Below are 22,978 nucleotides of genomic sequence, written 5' to 3' on the forward strand. Positions count from 1 at the left end.
TATAGGTAAGACGGATGATGATATTAGTTCCAGTTGCAGATCTTTGTGAAGAGGGCATTTCAACAGAAAGCGTTCTTCATCTTCCATTTCGTTGGTGTTACAGTAGGTACATATTTGTTCTGCTGATGGAGTGTTAGAGTGTCTTTATCTCTCAACTGGAAGATCGTGAACACTTAGTCTCCGTCGTATAAGCATGATGCAGTGCTCCAATGAGGTAGTTACTTTTAGTTTAATTACGAATTTATCTCCAATTTTCCCAAGAAGAGTTTATATAGTTTAGCGGATGGAGCTTGGGTAGTTTTAAAAAGGTATTTGTCTTTGAACTTTTCATGTAGTTTCCATATTTTTTTCAGAAGCGATATTATCGTGAGCCAGATCAGGGAAAAGATTATAGTTGGGGAGAATGTTGATTGAAGAGGTCCACGAGTGTATATGTACTTTATAAGCATCTTTCTTAGCATCTGTGTAAACAGTGAACATGGCATATGCTTCCCACATTCGAATACCCCCTGGACGGTTCCTATATCTTGACGTGCTCAGAAACGTGACGGTTTACATGAATTAAATATTTGGCGCTATGCCTTCTTTGCGCTGTCTCGTTTCTGGATTGTCTGCTCCACATCACGTGACTGCTTGGTCAAGACTGGATTGTTGACTCGAGTACCGTTATGTTGGACAATACGTTAACATGCAAATGGTGGCGTGTTCTACCGGTGGAGCAGGACATGCTTACCCTTTTCGCGAACACCTGGTGTCATCACTGATTTTTAATGTTTTTTGTTTTTTTAAATTGCGATTTTCAAAAATATTTTGCCTTATGGGCCCTTTGGAATGTGTTTGAGCGGATAATCGAGATAGATTGTTTTTGTTTCTGATTGATGTTATATATTTTCTTGTCTATATAACGATATTTTAACATGTTCACATATCTCAAACGAAGGGAAACGGAATTCTATAGTTTCGATCAAATGATGGGCACCGCGATTAGACAGTTGTTCGAGGACGTACTTTACACACTTCTTATCGAGACTACGTCAGGTCCATGGACGAGACTAACTGCACCTACATGTACACGAACAGCAAGCAAATATGTCTGTGAATTTCAGTGGATAATCAGGTCATGCAGCTACAGAACGCTGAAAGTTACACAGGAGTGCAACTTTAATCCCTTCCTATCAACAAAATCTTATCCACAACAAACATTGTTTTTTATTAGCACATAAAGCATGTTTGGCATGTGGGGTAATAACGTTAGTTAGCTTTGCAACAACGTCTAAATAAACGTATATCCTGTTTTAATGATAACCGAGAGGCATGAAGACAATGGCCGCTTTCTTTAGCACTCACAACGTCCTTATGCGTCAACAGTTGTTTACATATGTGCCCATATAAGCTAGAAAAACACAAATTACCGTATCAAATCATACATATATATATTTGTTACAATGCTGTTCAAAACAAATGTCCTTTTGATCGCGACTCATGCGCGTAAAAGTCGCGTTGCGGTCGCGATTGAGGAGACCTTTATTTGACCTTAATTCACGAAAATGCGTCGTCACATTCGCGACTGTGGCGCGAAAATTTGTTTATGAAAAGTAGTGTTTATACAGCTAATAAAAACTTGCAGATAAAAAAACAAACTTACCTACCTGGTAGATACGATTATTGAACATTGAATTGTATCTAGGTTTAGGAGATCACTTGAGATTCATTATGCTTAACAGATGTGCGCTCAGTTTGATAAGTACGATTTTCTCAAGCCTTATGGTCTCTTTCAATCAAGGTAGTGTACACATGGATGACTACTGAACGATCCGGGACACAGATAAAGACTTGCTATAACTTCCTTCTCGCCATATTTACCCGGGGGTTAATTCCGAGAAAATTCATAATCTAAATACAGCTCACAATTTTACTGAAGTTAAAAAAAACATACCGACATGCCTTGAATGTTGGAAACGTTATGACAGAATGACTTAACATGATTTCAATTATCTTTCCCCCGAGGGCGCTGTATTTTTTAAATTGCTAAAGCCAGACACTTTCTAATTGTGTAGTTGCGTAGCAGGAGGTGTCGTACGTTATACATATAGAATAGTTACACGCTTTTTCTAATGTCTTGGTATGATAAGTAATGAAAGACTGTACTGTACCAGATAATTGGCATATTTTCAGCGCTGTGTGATTGACGTTTTCGAACAGAAAAAAAGATGTTTGTGCTAAAACAGTGTACATCACTTTTTCAGGCTTGTATATATTTATTTCCAAAGCCTTTTAACTTTGTCGACAGTACAGTGTACACGAGTGTAATTTTTTATTCGGTTTCAAATCCACATGTATCTGTGTCGTGTATACAGGCCGGATATATACAAAAAAAATTATTTCATTTCAAATTTAAACCTTGAAACTTTACCTCTCCCTACCTAACAGAAAGTTCACCACCCCTTGTATTTGCGACTAATAAAGTAGTTTCGTGTTTACAAAATCTTAAAAAAATATAAACAAAAGTAACAAAACATATTTAGAGTCACGAAAACCCTTTATCATACATATAGATATGATCATATACAAAATCAACATTAACAAGAAACTTATTTTGGAAAACTACGAAACTGCTTTTGGAACCTAAAGAATACACGCTGGTCAAGTAACAAACATGTCGCTTTGCGAAACGAACAGTCTCGATTGACGAGTCAAATGAGAAATGTTCAGTTTATAACGAAACATTTTCAAGAGAATAACAAACGGCATGAAGTGATAGTAACTCCATAAACGACCATCTGTCATTATTTTGCCTTGTCAATGTGGAACTGACGTTACAAGGACGTCAACAGTACGGGCTGTACACTTACGATAAAGGGAGACTATTTAAGGGGAGGTCACTCTTGTATGACAATAGTTCAAAGTGTTATGTTCAAAGCTGTGAAATACCAAGTGTTACGTTCACTGCAATGAAAATATCCCCTTTCTCAACTTTCTCAACGGAAAACTCAGTCTTTAACACTTTAATACATAATAACATAAAACATGTGACTAGCAGACACGAACATGTAATGTACGAGGGATCGCTGAAACGTTTTCATTCGTTTGTTTGTTGTTTAACGCCGCACGCAGCAATATGACGGCGGTCTGTAAATAATCGAGTCTCGACCAGACAATCCAGTGATTGACGTCATGAGCATCGACCCACCCATTTTGCATACGATGACAAACATCAATCAAGTTAGCGAGCCTGACCACCCGATCCCGTTGGTCGCCTTTTACGACAAGCATAGTCACATCTAAAACGTTTTGAGCCTAACTACGAAGGTGTATGTAATAGCAAACCCATAACGGTCTGTATGTATAAAGTACATAGGCTGCATTTGAACAACAAGCACAACCAGCATATTTCTAGAGACATCAAAGTGACTTGGTATTCTCTGGTGAGACCCGTGAAGATCCGGGATAGAATAGGTCTTCAGCAACCCATGCTTGCCGTAAAAGGCGACTATGCTTGTCATAAGAGGCGACTAACGGAATCGGGTGGTCAGGCTCGCTGACTTGGTTGATGCATGTCATCGATCCCAATTTCGTGGATCGATGCTCATGACATTAATCACTGGATTGTCTGACTCGATTATTTACAGACCGCCGTCATATAGCTGGAATATTGCTAAGTGCGGCGATAAAACACAAACCAACAAAACAACAATATTCTCTGGTGAAGAAAATGGACGATATGTGCTTCCACTCTTTCATCAAGTATCTCCAACTGAAAGGGCTAAATCGTAAAGCTATATGTGCAAATATGTCAGCTAGAGGGGATTTTATTCATTCCTTTGCTTTGCTTGCGTTTGATTTCAAAACCCTGGAAGACAGAGGTGGGCCGTGTTGACCAAGGTCTGGTCCACTTAACCTTGATTGGCAAATGTTAGCACATGCCAACTGAAATACGTCATAGTTCGGCTCATTGTGTATGGAGACGGGATATTGTTTTCAGAAACATTTGTTTTTTCAATTATGAGCCGAAATAAAAATAATTCATACTTTCCTGACATACCAACCTTAGTTGTGTCAGAATGATGGCATAGGACGACGCACAGATTCCCCTTGGCGTCCACGACCGACGGTTGCCTGACACGTTCGGAGCCTCACATGGCAAGAATTGACCTAATGGCATTAAAATGATCTTTCTGAACAATCCCCTACCACATTGAGGAACTTTTGCCAACGTTGGAGGGATTTTATCCAAGTTTAGAAGAAGTCCTCTTGGCTGTCCACAAAGACCCTCCACAACTGTGACATCATCGTTCGAGTAAAACTGGTTCTGGATAGAGCTTTCTTCAGGTTTGGGAACAGATGGCAGACAGGGGCATGCAGATAAGGAGAGTAGGGAGATTGCTGAAGGAGTTCAAAGCCACCCTTGTGGACTGTAGCCATGGCAATGACTGATGTGTGCACTGGTCCATTTTCGCAGCTTCCCACGTCTTTTTGACTTAACTTCACCCCGTGACTGCCTCAAAAGTGCAGCACAATATGCTCTGTTATTGTCTCGCCTTTTGAAAGATTGTCCACTATGATGCCACCCGCGACATGCCAGAACACCATTTCATAACCTTAAAATCAGGGTACGAATGAATTGAATGACTTTTTTTATTTGCTATCATTAATTTAACCTTTACTAAAATTAAGGGATTAATTCTGATATGATTACGGAAATGGCCTGTCGCTTTTATTCAAGTTCAACAAGTTTGCAGTCGTGTTACTTTGTGAAGATGATATACCGCGCGAACTGAAGAAATGGAAACCACCATCTGATAATGAAGAGTGAAAACTGATAATACACCTTCAAAGGTTTGATGATTAATATAAGTCTTTTTTCTGTGGTTGATATCTTTTCAAGTGATGCCCAATAGACTGTTTTACTGCACAGTTGGGGACTCACAAAAAGCATCTTATCGGAACAGTTTACAAGATAATGAATTTACTTGCCAATCAAATTGTCTATATCGTTCATCACATCCAATTCAGGTAGAAACACATGTCATGTAAGGATAATATCGCATGATAATTTTTTTGATAATTGTCGAGAGAGCCAAAACATGCTTCAAATAATCATAAATGCTCTCCATAGGAGCATGTTTGTCAAAAAATAAATACTTGAAAGATCATAGACGATGGTATCATTTTTGCTCCAGAAACGTCGGCAGCTGTAAAAGCGTTTGTCGAGATGAATGAGTTATACATACAAGGTAGACTTTTTTGCTTAATGGTACCATCACTTTGGCTCGTAATGGTAACGAGATCAATTACTTAGATACATTTACTTTATTTTTTTTATGTCAAACGCGAGTACAAATACTTCAAGTTATTTTAAAAATATTACATACAAGTTTTTAAGACGTGTACATTGCATGACTTCCACATGCGTACATTGTTTGATAATGTTCATATTTGGAAATGAAGATTGGTTGGTTTGTTTCTTGTTTTACGCCGCTTTTAACATTATTCCAGTTATATCGCGGCGTGTCAGCTTAATGTGGGAGGAAAGCCCGAAGTGATGCAGGTCACAGACGTTTACCACTTCGGTGAAACCCACGGGCACGGGTATGGTGCTGACAAACCTAGAAACATAATCGGGGCGAACCGGGATTCGAACCCACAATCATAGGTTTCTGGCGTGCCCAAGGGACGCAACTCTGCACAGCGAATCGCGGCGCCTTAGACGACTGGGCCACCCGTGCCCCCGAGTTCATAGTAGGGGGATGGGATGAAATAGCCTTGATCTCGGTTGATTGATGGCTTGTGGCGGCGAATTTAGACTGCTTCTGTTAGTTTTCTTTTAGTGAAGTCATGGAGGTTGTTGGCATCATGTCCCTATTGGCTTCCACCTATGTGTTCTCTGTCCATCGTGTTGTGACAGCATTATCCCTTTGTTGTCAACACCTACCAATGGTATCCCACTCATGTATGCAATTGTTGTTACTGTTAATCCCCTACTGTTAATCCTCCACCTACTATATATTTTCTGTACTATGTCCCTCATTCAGTCTTGCTTGACAACGGTATAAGGACCTATACCGAAACGTCGCTTTTCACAGTATTAAAGAAGTTGTTATCCATAAAATTGTGTCTACCTTGTCAACCGTCATCTTCTAAGTAATGCCTATCAAACAATTTGTCCTGAAAACCTTTTTATGCTTTTAGGTCAAATCCAGTTTTCTGTATACTTTCTCTGGCTCAACAGTTTATATTGATAGGAAAAAACAGTAAATAGCACACCAGCAACACAATAGCTACTGGCAAATTGCTTTATCAGCTGTAGTGATTAATATTACATATATATTGAAGAACGCGAAACCGGTGGTCGATAGCACAAGTATCGACTTACACTGTTGCATGACAATCATGTGTGTCTGCAATGACGTGTTCCTTGCTATCATCAGCAAAAAGTCCATCGTGGCACCCTGATAGCCAGTATTTTTATGTTTGTTTTGTTTGTTGTTTAACGCCACACTCAGCAATATTTCAGCTGTATGACGGCGGTCTGTAAAAAATCGAGTCTGGACCAGACAATCAAGTGTCACCCGATCCTGTTAATCGCCTCTTAAAACAAGCATAGTCGCTTTTTATGTCAAGCATGGGTTGCTGAAGACCTATTCTACCCCGGATCTTCACGGGTCTGATGCCCAGTATTAGTAGATGCAGACTGAATCGGCGTGACGAGAGTACGCTTTAACCACTAGGCTACCCGACCGCCCCAGGACATGTGTATGTTCATTGCCGCGCAATTGTCGTTCAGAAACGAAGGTTCCGGATCACACTGTTTATACTGTGTAAACATCCTTGACCTAGTAGATGTATTTTCAAAGGTCTTTATCATGGCAGGACACAATTAGGCCAGTTGTACCCCCTCGTGACTGGCCTTGGCTGTCTTTACAATACGCATGTCGGGTGTCATGCCGAATCACTGCTTCAAACTAACTACCGGTGGCATAGGTATCTGTACCAACTGCTCCTATAGACGCAAGGGTTTGGATATATTGTGTAAGGTAACAGGTCATTTAAGTCAACAATGGATGTATATGTTAAGAAGAATGAAATGAAATGAAATTTAGAGAGACACAACACCTTGTGCACATACTGAGGATCAGTTTGGCCACCCACGGGCAACTAAGCTGCTATGTGGATACATACATACATACATACATACATACATACATACATACATACATACATACATACATACATACATACATACATCCATACATACATCCATACATACATACATACATACATACATACATACATACATACATACATACATACATGTACCCGACAGACTGTTGTTAGTTTGCTTCAACCCCGTGAACATCCGGGTTACAATTGTTCTTCAGCAACCCATCCTTGTCGTAAGAAGCGACTAACGAGATCGGATAGTCAGTCTTGCTGACTTGGTTGGTGCATGTCATTGTATCCCAACTGCGTGTATCGATGTTCATGATGTCAGTTATTGGATTGTCTAGTACAGACTCGATTATTTACAGACTGCCGTCACAGAGCTGGAATATTGCTGAGTGCGGCGTTAAACAACAAACAACCAACCAAAACATACTTCTGGCCAAACCGTAGAGTCTTGTCCTCCATGGTTATTTTTCGGCGTATTTTGAACTTAATTATCCCATTCCTGTCAGTACTATTGTATTGAAATGACAGACAAGACCATAATCGCCCCACCCTCGCCTCACGGGAATCACAATCAACGTATTACCGGTAGAAGACGGTGTGGTATTATCTGACAAAGGATGCAAAGATTTTATCTGTTTAAGATGTACAGCAGCATCACTAATGATCATCATAACGGTAAATAACGTTAATAAAACGTCATCACAATTTGATTATTTTCCTATCGTATTCCCTTTCAACGCATTCCTTAAATATTGAACTAGACATACCGTCAAATGGCATCAGTGTCGTTACCGATATTAGTAAGATTTGATCATGTACTAAACATCTGTGCAAGTCGTGCAAGGAGGAAAAACATTCTTACATTTCATCGCCTCTGCATACAGGAGTATGTATATTATTTCATGGTTATAAACGCGGCTACCTACGTAGTAATGCGTACAACATTGTCATGACAATCATAACACTGGACTCACTATCATATCGACCACACCTAAAGGCGGGTGCCGGTGATAAGAATCGTCAACAATGTGGTTGTGTATTGTCAGTGACCAACTTTCACTTCAACACCGGCTCCTTAAGCAAAGTAGATTAAAAGAAGTCTGTGTATGCTAGAACACGCTTCATTCACGGTGACATTACATGCGATGCATGTACCATTAAATATAATTTGGGTGGGATATGTCAAGTCCCGCTCTAGTTTAAGTCGTATAACATTGTTATGAATATGGTGTGCCCTCTTCAAGCGGTTTTGGCGACTCTTTGACGGCTGTGTCAAGAGTTAGAATAATGCGACGGGTCGTGGTTAATCTTTTTTGCGTTATGAAAGCATGAATATGTGGTGGTTATATTCATCGTTGATCGTGTATGTTAGCATGGCGTATGCGATCGTATGCCGTGTTATTTGTAGTCAACATAATTAAAATCTCGTAGGATCAGTCGCTTTGTCAACAAGTAGACATTAGACTTAACGAGAGTCCCCAGTATCGAGTCCGAGTTGAGGTTTTTGTTTTTTTATCACGAAGGTAACTGGAGAAAAAGCCGGTAATGTATAGCCATTCAACGCTTTTGTGAGTGCGTGAGTGATTTGGGTTTTACGCCGCTTGTAGCAATACTCCAGCAATATCAATGGGCTTCACACATTGTACCCATGTGGGGAATCGAAATCGGGACGTCGGCGTGACGAAGGAACGCTTTAACGACTAGGCTACCTCATCGCCTACTTTTACGATGGCGTAGACCAAAACAGTTACGTTTGTTTGTTTGTTGTTTAACGCCGCACTCAATCTCATTAAAATCAGACCTTAGTTCTCGCTACCGCTAAACAAAGTAGCGAGAACTAAGATCTGATTTTAATGAGATTGCGCCGCACTCAGCAATATTCCAGCTATATAACGACGAACCAGTTAAGATACACATTAGCAGGTACATGTTTTATTGCAAGTATAAGGGAATGGTATTTCATAATTAACAGAACATATCAGACCATGGGTGAGTGAATTGGCTTTAACTACAATCTGAACAGTATTCCAGTTATACCGGGCGTGCCAGCTTAATGTGGGAGGAAAGCCCGAAGTGATGCAGGTCTCAGACGTTTACCACTTTGATGAAACAAGCAAGGGTATGGTGCTGAGAAACCTCGAAACATAATCGGGTCGAACCGGGATTCGAACCCTCAACCAAGGTCCCTGGAGTGACCGAGGACGTAACTCTTAACTTTCAAGTGCAGCACTTTAAGTGACTTGGCCACCCGTAACCCCTCAGAGCAAGGTACTTGCTGGGACAATGTGACCCCGGACACGTGAAATGATGATAAAAATAGATCTGCGCATGCCGGTACTCGAGATAACAGCTGATTGCCCGCATGCCATCATGTGTAGAGGTACTAGATGAACTTAAACACTGATATTCATATGTGATTTATTTACACAGTTAAGGCTGTTATTTTGATAAACTCCCATCTTCGTCGGTGTTTATGTTTTCTTTCAAAAGGACAGTTTACATATAAGATTGTATTATACCTCAAAGGTGTAAAAAGGTATATTATTTTGTCTATGTTTTCTGCATAATCTGATAAATATATTTCGTGTACTCACTCAAATCTGTAAAATATCTTTCATTTAACATAAATATTAAATAATACTAATGAATATGTTTATAATGTGCTATCTTCCACACACTCAGCAACCCATGCTTGCTGTAAAAGGTGACTATGCTTGTCGTTAGACTAACGGGATCGGGTGGTAAAGCTCGCTGACTTGGTTGATGCATGTCATCGTATCGCAATTGCGTGGGTCGATGCTCATGATGTCAATCACTGCATTGCCGGGTCCACACTCGTTTATATACAGACCGCCGTCATGTAGCTGAAATATTGCTGAGTGTGGCGTTAACCAACTAACAAACAAACAAAACGTTCAGCCATCTCTCGTTCCAAATATGGTTCAGTGTGCACTCGAAAGTTATTCTCATCTCCCTAGGGAGTACACACGTCAGGTTGCCAATAGGGTGCTTGAATGTTAACATTACTATCTCATCCTAACGGGTACCCATTCGCTGCGGGGTGAACAGAGGTATATTGAGCAAAGTCACTTGTCTAAGGAGACACCACATGTGTTAGATGTGATAAGAAGATGTAATATATGTGTTTAAAATATGTTTAAAGCAAAATGAACTTTGAACTAATAACCCCCAAAATGAGCAACATGGGGTGAGGTGAGGTGAAATGGGGTTTAACGTCGCGTCCAAGATTATTGCACATATATAGCGACGTGCATGCACGTGTATATGTGTGTGTGTGGCTGCATGTACTAGTCCGGACTGATGCCGATTTATAGTGCTAGCTCACTGAGATACCATGCCGCAGTTTAACATGGATAACCCACTCAGACAGTATACTGACTCTGAGCCGACCAGTCCTTGTCCCCTTAATACCGAGCGCCAGACAGGGTAACCATATTTTAACGTCGTTTGGTATGACGCGGCTGGGGATCGAACCCCGGACCTTCCGCTCTCCGGGCGGACGCTCTACCATTAGACCACGGAGGCGGTCTGAGCAACATGAACAAAATGTTCTGTTATGATTCAATATATGTTATTAATAGTGTTGAAACTGGAACAAAATTATAACAAACGAACAGCATGTTTAGTCAGTAACAATTATCATAAGTTTTATATTGCCATAAGGTGTCTGACAAATAGGGTACGATCGGAACTTATCCATTTCCCCAAGCATAAGATAGTGGGCTAACTCGACCCTGGCATTTTGGGATCTTAAGGATCTGGCAAATGGGGTGATACCATGCGCTGTGTTGATGGAGCGTGTTTGCCAGACTGACTCCCGGGAGTTTCTAGGGCTTCGTTCCTGTGCCACGATAAACTAAAGCCTATCTAACACATGCGGTATCTCCTCAGACAAGTGACTTTGTTCGTAATGTGCCTCTGTTCACCAACCAGGGAATGGGTACCCCGTAGGAGTTGATAAAGTGACTGTTAACATGTAGCGCCTCTCAGACATCCTGCATTGTATACTCCCCAGGGAGCTGAGAATGTAAATCGACTGCACATGATCCAGAGACCGATATAATAACATCTATCACGGTCTAAGTATATTTAAGCAGTTATAAACTGAAAAGTACGCCATACATATAATTATAATAGTAATAATAATATAAATTCATAATATATAAAAAAATATATTCCACCCCAGAAGTCAAATTTGTCGGTCAAGGCCGGATCACGGTATGCACAAAGTTCACAACACCAATATGGCGAATGTCTTTTCGATACCGACAAATGATATTGTACCAGTCTGCATGAGCTTACCGAAACGTCACGTAATACAGTACACGTACTGACAAGGTGGCAGGTGCACTTAAACAGAACATGACAACGACCAATACATTTTCGACACGTCATCAGTGCGCCTTATTTGGTGCAATATGCTTTAGGGGACGATTTGCGCAGTACGTGCTCCTTTTCAGGTACTTTCATGAATCTTTCACTATCACACTGTGTGGCTGTCAGTGTGTCAGGGACCTTCTCCCAGTGAGTCAGAGCAGGGGACCTCGTGACTTTATAAAGTCACACGTCGAAAACTGACTGTACTTCTAGGGACATCAGGGGTTCTGGTTTATCGACAGATGTAGATAGTAATCGAATTGAAGGTTGCTAGTTTACTATTATGCTGAAATTGCCGAATATAATATTAATACCATTATTACACATTATTCTTCCACATTTATTGAACTGTACTCTGTCAAACCATATTATTTTCCCTTTCGCCTAGCCCTTTTTGTTTATATCCCTAAATGAAGCAAGTCTTGAATTTCCATCTCACTGGTGCTCCTTTTTCAATTTAAATGGATTTTTTGTTTCTAACCAAATTATATATTTTCAGAGACTAAGCGTTAATCTAACTAAACGGCTTTAAATAGATATTTGCTACAGTGTATCTTTAATGTTGAATGTGAAATATTTTAAAATGTTTCGGTAATAATATAGATTCTAATGTTTTGTACTCCTGAGACTCCCCTTTGTATTCCGGTCAGAATCAATGTAACGATGTGCCGTTAGTGCCGACTAAAATGGGGATTGGGTGCTAACAATGACCTAGAACCTGTCATCGTAGCCCGGCTTACGCCCACAGATGTGACTCGATAACTATAGGCATGGAATATTGCTGACATTCATGAAAAATCAAACTCGGTCGAAAGATGGCTGAGTGTAAAATGAGGATTGAATGATGAAAGAGGCCGCACTGGCCTGGTTGCTTTAGTGTGTCATCATACCCGAGGAACGAATCGATGCTACACTTTTCTCATACCCGACAGACTGTTGTTAGTTTGCTTCAACCCCGTGAACATCCGGGTTACAAGTGTTCTTCAGCAACCCATCCTTGTCGTAAGAAGCGACTAACGGGATCGGATGGACAGGCTCACTGAATGGTTGATGCATGTCATCGTATGCCAATTTCATGGATCGGTGCCCATGATGTCAATCACTGGATGGTCTGGTCAGGCTCGATTAATTACAGACCGACGTCTTACAGCTGGATTATTGCTGAGTTGGTCGTTAAACAATTACAACACTAGTTTGCAACATATTCCTGACGTGACCAACATCAGGTTTAAGTTTAGTCGCGTACTTTAGTACTATGCTCTGCCTGAAACCGGTATCTTGATTGTGTGCATTATTCACAGGCCAAGTATGTTGGTTATCTGAATAACACCGACCTTTAGAATATTAATTGTGAGCGTGTATTCATGAACGTTCTTCACGCTCAAGCAGTAACGAAATAAATAACCACTTGGTTTAAATATAGTTGACATGGCTAAAACGGTAATGTATGTGGGTACTTGTCTGTCAGTTGATTCCGAATATAGTTCTGTGATATATGGGATACCGAAACAAGAGTTATAAAGTGGACAAGTGTTACCTAATGTCAGATAGGGGTTGTTTATTTCTAGACTTTCCCGAGAGCCTCGCTTTGCGTTCGGACAATAAAATCAAATTTAGTATAGTAATACTCATTTGACAAACTGATACATGTGAACTGAAGCCGCCTTCATGTCGCTTCACGCGGTGATATAACTGGAATACTGTTCAAGCGGCGTTAAACCCAACTCATGCACTCGCATCGCTCGCGTGTTCGAGATAAACGACATCAACTCGTGGCTCGTGCGGTAACCAGTGCAGTAACGAAAACCGGGACAATTTCGGAATGTACAACAAACTGAACTCGACCCTACCCTAGGAATCGGATTACAGGAATTAACTTTATATCATCAAAAATCTCTTGACGAGATGAATTCATCCAATGTATGTCCTAATACAGTAAACTACGGTTATAACGAACACGCTTATAACGAACTTACGGATATAACGAACTTACTTTTTTGGTCCCGACTATTTGCTGTAGTTATTCTGTATAAATGCTTAAAACGAACTACGGTTATAACGAACTAAAATTAGTAGTCCCTTTGAGTTCGTTATAACCGTACTTTACTGTATATAATTCCATAGCTTTTAATGAAAGATTTCGTTGGCACCAACTTATAATTTAAAGGCATCTATATGTTTTTTATCTTGAATTTGAGATAGAGTAATGTCGGAATGAACACGCGGCCGCCCCAGATTAGGTGAGATTAGGATAAAATAGAAAAACTAAATATCTCAACCTTTTGGCCTATATGCCTATTTCGTTTGTTGCGTTGGTGCGGTTCGACCTGGTTGCAAGTTTCTAGTACGCAGTGAACTTGTGAATGTGTGATGGAATCCCGCTTTCACCATACTCGTAATGTTCGTATTATGAACATCGAACCGCAATTCGCTGTTTGGAGTCATTGTTCCACTGAATTAGTACAGATATAGGCACCTGTCACGCAAACGAAAAAGATTGTCTTTTCAAAGCCCCCAAAATATTTGGGACAATCCGGGATCAGTTCACCTTGACCTTTCTAATTCTAACTTTTTCACAAACACCTGTGTTATCGCGGCTACGGGAACGACAGAGCAACGTGTTATATAAGGAGAGACGATGTGAATGTCTTCGTGTACACGATGTTTATAGTGAGTGGGTGAGTTGGGATTATCGCCGCTTTGAACAGTATTCCAGTTATATCACAGCGTGTCGTCTTAATTTAGGTGGAAAGCCCGAAATGATGCAGGTCTTGGACATTTACCATTTTGGTGACACCCACGAGTACGGGTTTGGCGCTGAGAAACAGAAACATTATCGGGACGAATCTGAGATTCGAACCCACTGTCCTAGGTTCCTGTCACGCCCAAGGGACGTAACTTTGTACAGCACACTGCGACATTTTAGATGATTGGGCCACCCGTGACCCCAAGGATAGTATTTATGATACTAGTGTTTATCTAAAACCAACACGTGTCTCTTTAAGGAACACAATTAGAGATGTAAATAGGTTGGTCGATGTTGTAATGAAAAGTATATTGTCCAGTGTATATTTGCGCTTGGGTCCACGTGCCGCTGTAGCTTGTGTATTCATCACTGATAACGCATAACACACATACAAGCCAAGACCAGCTGGGAGTATCATTTATGTGTTTATTGAAAACATGTTCTACAAATAAAATGACCGTTCTAGAGTGACGTACATGAGGATGCTATTGTATATACATAAATAACGTTTCCAATGATCGGACGAAACACCCAATGAAATGAACAATGCCTTCTTAAATAATATGTACGGGAGACGTGTGGCTATTATGACAGACAACTTTGACAAGACATCAAAGATTTGTTCAATGAGACGAAAAACATGTAAATATCAGATCTGTGGATTTCATGAAATTAACACCATCAGTCAGAAGAAATTTACATTTTACGTAATATCCTTGTCTTGACAATGTGTCCAAAAGTTTCTAAACCAAACAAACGTTTTGATCCATGTACTTGCCCTTTTAAGTGAACAGTTCATTGCGAACTGGTCAATGTCAAACAGTTACAGACGAACATTGTTTATCCGGACTATCAGATTTCCATCTGTCCGGGGCAGTGAGTCTTCGGACAAGGAAGTGTATAGAATCCTTGCGATAACCGTTCCTAACTGTAAGCGTATGGGTGAACGAGGTTTGAATAAAACGAGCGTCAGTTACTGAAGAGTACATTCTATTTAGAATGAATATTACGGTAATTATTCTTTAGAGAAATAATAATTATATAAGAGACTCATTTTCAGTTTCAGCCTTGAAGCGGCTTACTGTCCACACAGAGATACCTCGTTTACCCATACGACATAAAATACACGACATGCACAACTAAAACATATCAAATATCACAGAAACTTTGCTGAAACTGACAACACTATTTGGACAACAGTTTAAAATTTGCAGCTTAATAAGTAACCATATTCTTCTAATCATACTTTGAACATAAATATTTGAAAAAGGGCCATTTCGGTCATTATGCCATGAAGTGAATTCAAAATTCAAAGTTCGAAGTTCAAAGTTCAGCTATAGCACCACAAACAGTGACAAATGTGAAACGAACATGAACAGTTCCCTATTGCGGTGGGAACAGTCCCCGTGGATCACTGCTATCAACACGGACGTCGGTCACCTCCCAGTCGGAATAAATAGATGACTTTACGAAGTACATGATTTAGGACAGCGGTCAGTCCCTGTCCATCTTGGTCGTCACTGATTACACTGACTTCTGCATGTATATTAGGATGAACACAGTCTTCAGTTTTCAATAGAGATATTGAAGAATATCGTTGTAATCTCGTAACAAAGAGGTAAGTCTTATCCAACACTGCCATGATGCTTCCATAAAGCAACCTCTGCTGCCATTGGTTGGGACCCAAGCTTTTGTAAGACAGCTCCTGATAGGTTCAGATTTGCAGCCATCTTGAAAGCTTGATGGGCTAAGTGTGATGTGACCTCTGCTACAGCGCTGACCAGTTTAATCTTTTGAGCATCATCGGCAAGGACTGATAGGTCGGGGAGGACTGGTTTCATTCTGAAAAAGAGAATAAAATCATGAGAATATTTTGATAACTTGCATTTTGTTCATTAACTGACATAGCTACCAGAGGCCTGGACAGACAACCGCCAGAAGCCAATTCTCGTAATGGTAAAAAATGGACATGTATTATTTTCCTCTCCTCCAATATAAATAGTCTGTTTCCTGCCTGAAATGTACACGAAACTGACATGCTTGTCTAAACGGTAGCTGATGGGCATGTGGCATGTATATATCATGCGGCTTTGCACATTTACCTCCTCAAACGAAGCCGCGCAAGTGCAGCGACCTTGTTAAGTGCATCAACGGTCGCTTTGAGAAAGGGACATAAGTATTATGCAAACAAAACTGACCAAGTTCGTTATTTATGCACTATGTATTTATCCATTTAGCAGAATCATTGGTTCAAATGAGTACGTGATAGAAAACATTGTCAACCTTAGCATGTTACATAAATATGTCAATGGCTCGTCATATTTGACCTACAGTTTAACAAAGATAAATAACGGTGTCCATGATAGGAGAGTTTTCTCTGCATGTACATTACCAGGCACATTGATCCAATGTTAAAATAAAGCCTGTTCACGCCAAGTCGACTCACATACCATGACCCAGACATTCTACTTATACCATTGTGTTCAAAGTTAACATATAAAGTGTTAACCACGAAAGCGTATTATTATGGGACACCGAAAGTGTCATATTTGATAAATTGGCAAGGGTTAGTACCAGTCATATATTTTGTACATGAAGTTATCGTTTTTTAATCCGTAACCAAAATTAGCGTGAGACAAATCGCGTGTCTATCATCATGGATAAACAGTGCTCAAACTGTCAGTCTGTGTACTTAGCTTAAGAGATGGCAATTGACGATACACGCATCCCCAGTTAGGGCTTCACATTTCGGGTTTACACAAGTGAATGGATGTGTAAATAAAAGCGATTAACTACAAAGGGAACCTGACTGATTAAGGAGGTAATACATTAACTACATGTCTTCTTGACAAAACGGAGCTTAACCAGATCGAAATTCTCTCCCCGTGTCGTATCTTATCACTAAGAGCGAAGTGTCTAGACCATATTAATTATACCCGCCTGACTGCTAAGACGCTAACCAGTCAATTGATCTTATCTGATTGGTCTGAAGGTAATTGTCTTCTATCACGTCCGCGCGTGAACGGTTGAGATTAACCAATTGAAACAACATTCTTATCATAACACTCATTTCAAATGCTAATTGTTGGCGAGTTATAATCCATGTTGAGTGTCCATGAGCTTGTTTGAAAGCAAAATGTAAAAATTTTGAGTTAAACGACAGCACTGAAAATATTCCCGTACAAGCAATAAACAGACTTCTAAATTCTGTTCCAGATACATAACCACATGTTCTACAGAGTAAGAGGGGGAAAAACCCCAACAAAATACCTACCCAAACATTGACGCTTGGAATATGTTGTGCGTTTTGGCGCCGCTGTTTACGTTCACGCTCTCGTCGACTGTTGGCCAGAACATCTTTACTGCTTCGTGTGTTGACTCAAAGTGCGCCTGTGGAGAGAGATCCAATACATTAGTGAAGGGCCATTTGTTTAACACGAGTGTTGCATCATCCGCGACGGTCCAATTCGATTGACAACTCTGGTCGAACTACTTTTACCCCTCAGTCGCAAACAATCATTAAGAATGCTAGAAGTTCTTAATAAACTTATTATCTGAACTGTTATTTCAGTTATTATCTGAACTGTTGGTCGGAGACTTTATCGGAAACATACATCAGCGAAACAGACACTTTTATTACTTTTTTGTTTCATTGACAGGATTCTAAAGGGTGAACAAGGACAAACTAAAGGAGAACTTCAGCCTGACTCTCATATGACATGCGATATGTAAAACGACATGCTTCAAAAAGAAAATATGTAAAAGAACAAATGCACTAGATATTTTTAAATTTTTTCTAAAAGAAAGCTATTCTTCTAGGCAGTTGGCAGATTTTGAAAATACGTTTTTTGCCACGTTGCTCTGTCTATCGCGTTGCCCGCGTTCGTACGCGTCGGCAACGTGACAGACATCTGTTACATAGTCTTCAGACAGACGGTTTTCCTCTGGTGTTCCCCATAGTCTGACTAGGAGTTACTTAGTATCGTTCCTAACGATTTGTTATGAAACGGTTCTCAAAAAAATGTGAGGTCACACTGACATTAGTTACAGTGTCTCTGAAACATATTGCCAAACATCCCTTGATCATATTTACAGTGATTATTTCACAGCACGTGTCACGTCTGTCATAAAGTGCTCCAATCAGGTCTGGGTCTTACACGGAAAACAATATATTTCATTTGTTGCATGTCCTTTTGAAGTGGAGCATGCCGCGTGTCTTTTCCACACAAAAACTTGAAACATAAGGTCCATTTCCTTTAAAATGACCTAGAAACGGGGACGCTCTTCCAAAACGTGACAACGTGACTCATTTCAAATGGTTCATTTGTTCAAAGATATAACTGTACAAGACCTAATTGCACTACGATGGTTATATTATTATTTCAGAGGTGTCACTTACATGTCAATATCGTCCTGATTGAAATGCACTCGGTTTGCAGGTCGCGCACGTATCGGGGACAGCTGATCGTTTAGCGACGAGCAACATGTCACCGTCGCTAATTTCGAGGCTGACATACTTACAATACATATTTCTATTAATATCTATTATTAACGTAAATAATAATTCTCTCAACCGTCCTTTGTCTTAAATGTCATTATCTTGTTGCAATATTGCTCTGATGCGTCCTAAAGCAATACTTTTATTACTTATTCGTTATCAAGTTATTAATACTAAAGGTGCAATGTACATATGTTTCACCGAAATAGACATTTTTATGTACAAAACCTTTCATGAAAGTGCCCCACTAAGAAAAAATAGGGAGATAATTATACCACCCAGTTGTGAAATATCCCACGCAACCGAACATTGACAGACTGCAGCAGGCAAGTGCAATAGCCACTTGCCGTCAATCATCAGTTTGTTTTAACATAGCCTGTGAGATATATCACTCAGCCGGTGAAATGTACAACGCCTGCCAACCTGCTGTTACAAACCCTCCCCATTGAAATATACTCCACTGCATTATCCCCTTCTGCTAGACGTCATGTAGTTTTACACTTTCCATTCATTCGTTTGTCTGTGTTAAATATTAGACTACCAAGCAGCTCTGCAAAGTACTCTTTGCTTATGGAATCCTGAACTTGTGTACCACCCGCGGTAATAAATGTCACCTATTTCTGATATAGACACGATTGCTGGTGATATAGACGAATGCACTTCATATCTTTGAGATGCAGACATAGCATAAACACCACCACATGGAGTGAAATAAACCACCACAAATGTCAATCATGTTCCTTTAAGAGGAGGCCTGTTGTACGTGCATCGGTGAATTAAAGACCGAAATATATTACTTTCTTAAATCAAAATTAAATACCGTGAATCTCTCAACTTAAAAAACAAATGTGGTTTTTTTCCCCGAATGCGTTTCTGCTAACTTCAAAGTCATTGCAAAGTTAAACAGCGCTATTCCTGGTATAGCACGTAGCGGGCATTAAACCTTCAGATAACCATATCATTTATAGGACGCAGAGGAAAGTCGATATTTTCCGCTGAAGACTCGTCAAGGCAATTAGATAAATTGACTATATTTAACAGATTGAAATACGAAAGAAATTGCTTGATCAATACACCGGCCTAAAGTGTCTACGTGGCTTACAAGTAACTTACAAATCCAACAGTTCTTAACTCCTTGAAGTAGAAAATGAAACTCTGGATCGATATAAGGGTAAAGGAAGTGCTTTTGACCAGTCAGCATAATGATAGCTCGTTATTGAAAAACCTACTACAAGCAGATTTATTTTTCACTTGGAACCTTTCATCACATTGGCTCATGCTGTGATGTAACTAAATGAAAAAATTACTTAATAAAAGTTTTTTACATAAAATGAAATATATACCTCCACGTTTTTACGAAAGTATTCAGTTGAAATAGACATGAATATGAATGTTACCATACGCATGTCATTCCACAGAACACAGAAGTTTCATTTTTTAAATTACCAAATGAAATAATAATAATAAAAAAATATCAATTTAAAAAGAAATGTAATTTGAATGCATACTCACAGAAAATGTAAAGTTCTTGATTAATCCCTCAAAAGGTCTTCAAGTCTGTAGGTAAGTCCGAAGGGCCTGTTAGCTTTATCACAAAAGGCTTTAGTAAGTGTCTCAAACAAGCTTTGAAGGAACTCTGACAGATCTCGTTGCTTACTGCCTTTATATACCGAGGCAAGGGGAAATCCTCAGCCGAGTAGGCGCGAACGAAGAATACACACGCGTTAAGATGGGATGGCCCTCGATCGGCTGTTAACCAATCAGCTTCAAGTAGAGCGTCCCGGCGAGGTACGGGCTTGAGATATGACGTCATACTCGTGCAGCGCGACCATGGCAAGAGGCACGTTCAATGTTGAGTTGCATCATGCGATGTAGCGATTTCTTAAGATGAGTTCTCTTACAGGATTGCCTGGCAATGTTATGTTTTAATTGATCATTTGTTTATAGTGTTTTGATAGATCGGGTCTGAACGGATGAAGATAAACTGCTGGTGAGTTGACGACCGTCGTTTGAAAGATATGTTCCACTGACCTAATGAGACTTTAAAGGACGTTCGAGTTACTTTTAAGTGTCGGGTCTCGGAAACTACCATTGAAACTTTTAATCGTTTCATAAGGGTGCTTCAAATAAAAGTGTGCCTCCTTTTAACCTTGTATCACATATTAAAGCGGCATAGAGTTGGGATATAGTCGAGTTACTGTTCCCACAATCCGCGTGATGGCAAGTCTGATCGCTCTCGTATAGCACTCGCCACCGGATAAAGAGAGTATTGTTGCGGGGTCGTATGATATGTGTTTGTTTAAAAAGGACTAATGTAAAGTTCGTCTCTTCGTGTTCTTACACGATGCCTATCAAAGTAACCATTGTTCTCATAGACCGATTATGTATGATAGACTGCAAATAATTCAAACAATATGTTTTCTAACATTTTTCTATGTCCAGTTGAGCAATTGAACAGAAGGGGTTGCCTTGCGACACAGAAATAAACTTGTTTTTAATCTTGATCATGGACAATGAAGTGTCCAGCTCGTTACATTGAAGTCCTTCAATGTATTCGTTAGAATAATAATTTTATGGTCAAGGTGGAATCTTTGTGGTCACTCGAGACCCGTGAAGATCCGGGGTGCGTGTCGTACGACTAACGGGATCGGGTGGTCAGGCTTCCTGACTTGGTTGATGCAAGTCATTAATCCCAAACGCTTGGATCGATGCTTATGATGTCAATCACTGGATTGTCTGGTCCCGACTCGATTATTTAAAGGCCGCCGTCATATAGCTGGTATATTGCTGAGTGCATTGTTAGACAACAAACAAACAAACAAACAAACAAATGTCGTCTCTCGACCCTGATATCGACACTTCGCATGAGTGGAACTATAAAGAAGTCGATATACTATCAAGTATCCCTTGGGCTTCGAGTTAACGGCCTCAAACTGTTTACGTGTTTAAAACAATTTTTAAAAACAAGTGGATTGAAATATGATATATGTGTAGAAATACTCCTAGCCTTTTTGATCACATTGTTACTGATAAAAGCATCACCATTTGCCGGACCAGATATTTATTTCGTCAAATCAAAATCAACTGGAGGACAAGATATTCATAATTATTCAAAGAAATTAAATATATCTACATTCAGTGTGGTATATAAAATTGATACTTAATTGACTATCAGTTATAGAACCCCGTGAAGTTTCGTTGACAAACAAACGATCGTATTGTTACAAACAAAAGATGACATACATCAACCAAGTTAGCGAGCCTGACCACCCGATCCCGTTAGTCGCCTCTCACTACAAGCATAGTCGCCTCTTACGGCAATGTTTTGGTGAACGTATCGTTTGTTGTTTATTCGTTAATATTATAAAACGACTGATAATAGTAATATATTGTCGACCAGAAAGAAGTCTTTAACAACAAACTGTTTTAAAATAACCTTGTTTGGCGTGTTAACAGGATCCCGAATATGGGTAAGATAGCAAGCACTACCTTCCTTCCCTGCACTGTGTGTCCAGCCGATAACATAGGGGAGCTGTAACTATGCAGCGAACATACACGAGATTACATGGAGTAGCAGTGTGTGTGTGTGTGTGTGTGTGTGTGTGTGTGTGTGTGTGTGTGGTGGTGGTGGGTTTAACGACGCTTTGTACAGTATTCCATTTATATCACGGCGTGTCAGTTTAATGTGGGATGAAAGCCCGAAGTGATGGTTTAGCACAATGGAGAAACCCACGAGGACGGGTATGGCGCTGACAAACCTAGAAACATCACCGGAGCGAAACTGGATACGAATATAGGTGTCAGGTGAGTCCAATGGACAACAACTCCATAGAGCGAATTGCTGCTCTTTAGACGCCTTAGCCACCCGTGTCAACTGTGTGTGTGAGGGGGTGGTAGCCTTGCTCCAAGATTGTACCGAATGACAAACCCATGGATGTATATTCGTAATTCTATCCTTATAATAGGGAAGTCTAGATAAGCGAACATCACATTTAGGAACGTCAGTCTTTTATAGGGACAACTTGTTTTTATTGTCTATATAATCTAGAAATCATAATTTAAATTAATAATGTTTGCCCTAGAGACCTGTGCAAGTCTAGGGGGAGGGGCTGGCGGTGAATCGGGTCGGACCCCCCAACACTGATGTATTATGCAGCTTCGTTAAG

At 40.0% G+C, this 22,978-nt stretch overlaps 1 long non-coding RNA gene across 1 annotated transcript; it reads right to left on the bottom strand.

Annotated features, from left to right (window-relative positions):
* Positions 1 to 14,726: 14,726 nt before the first annotated feature.
* Positions 14,727 to 20,481, bottom strand: LOC124149376. Its single transcript, XR_006863083.1, has 3 exons — positions 20,325 to 20,481; positions 17,589 to 17,704; positions 14,727 to 16,156 (listed from the first exon to the last, which is right to left on the bottom strand). It is a non-coding gene; the product is annotated as an uncharacterized LOC124149376 (long non-coding RNA).
* Positions 20,482 to 22,978: the final 2,497 nt, after the last annotated feature.

This window comes from Haliotis rufescens, unplaced genomic scaffold (assembly GCF_023055435.1).
Source record: "Haliotis rufescens isolate VD_foot unplaced genomic scaffold, xgHalRufe1.0.p SCAF_11, whole genome shotgun sequence".
Lineage (NCBI taxonomy): Eukaryota > Metazoa > Mollusca > Gastropoda > Lepetellida > Haliotidae > Haliotis > Haliotis rufescens.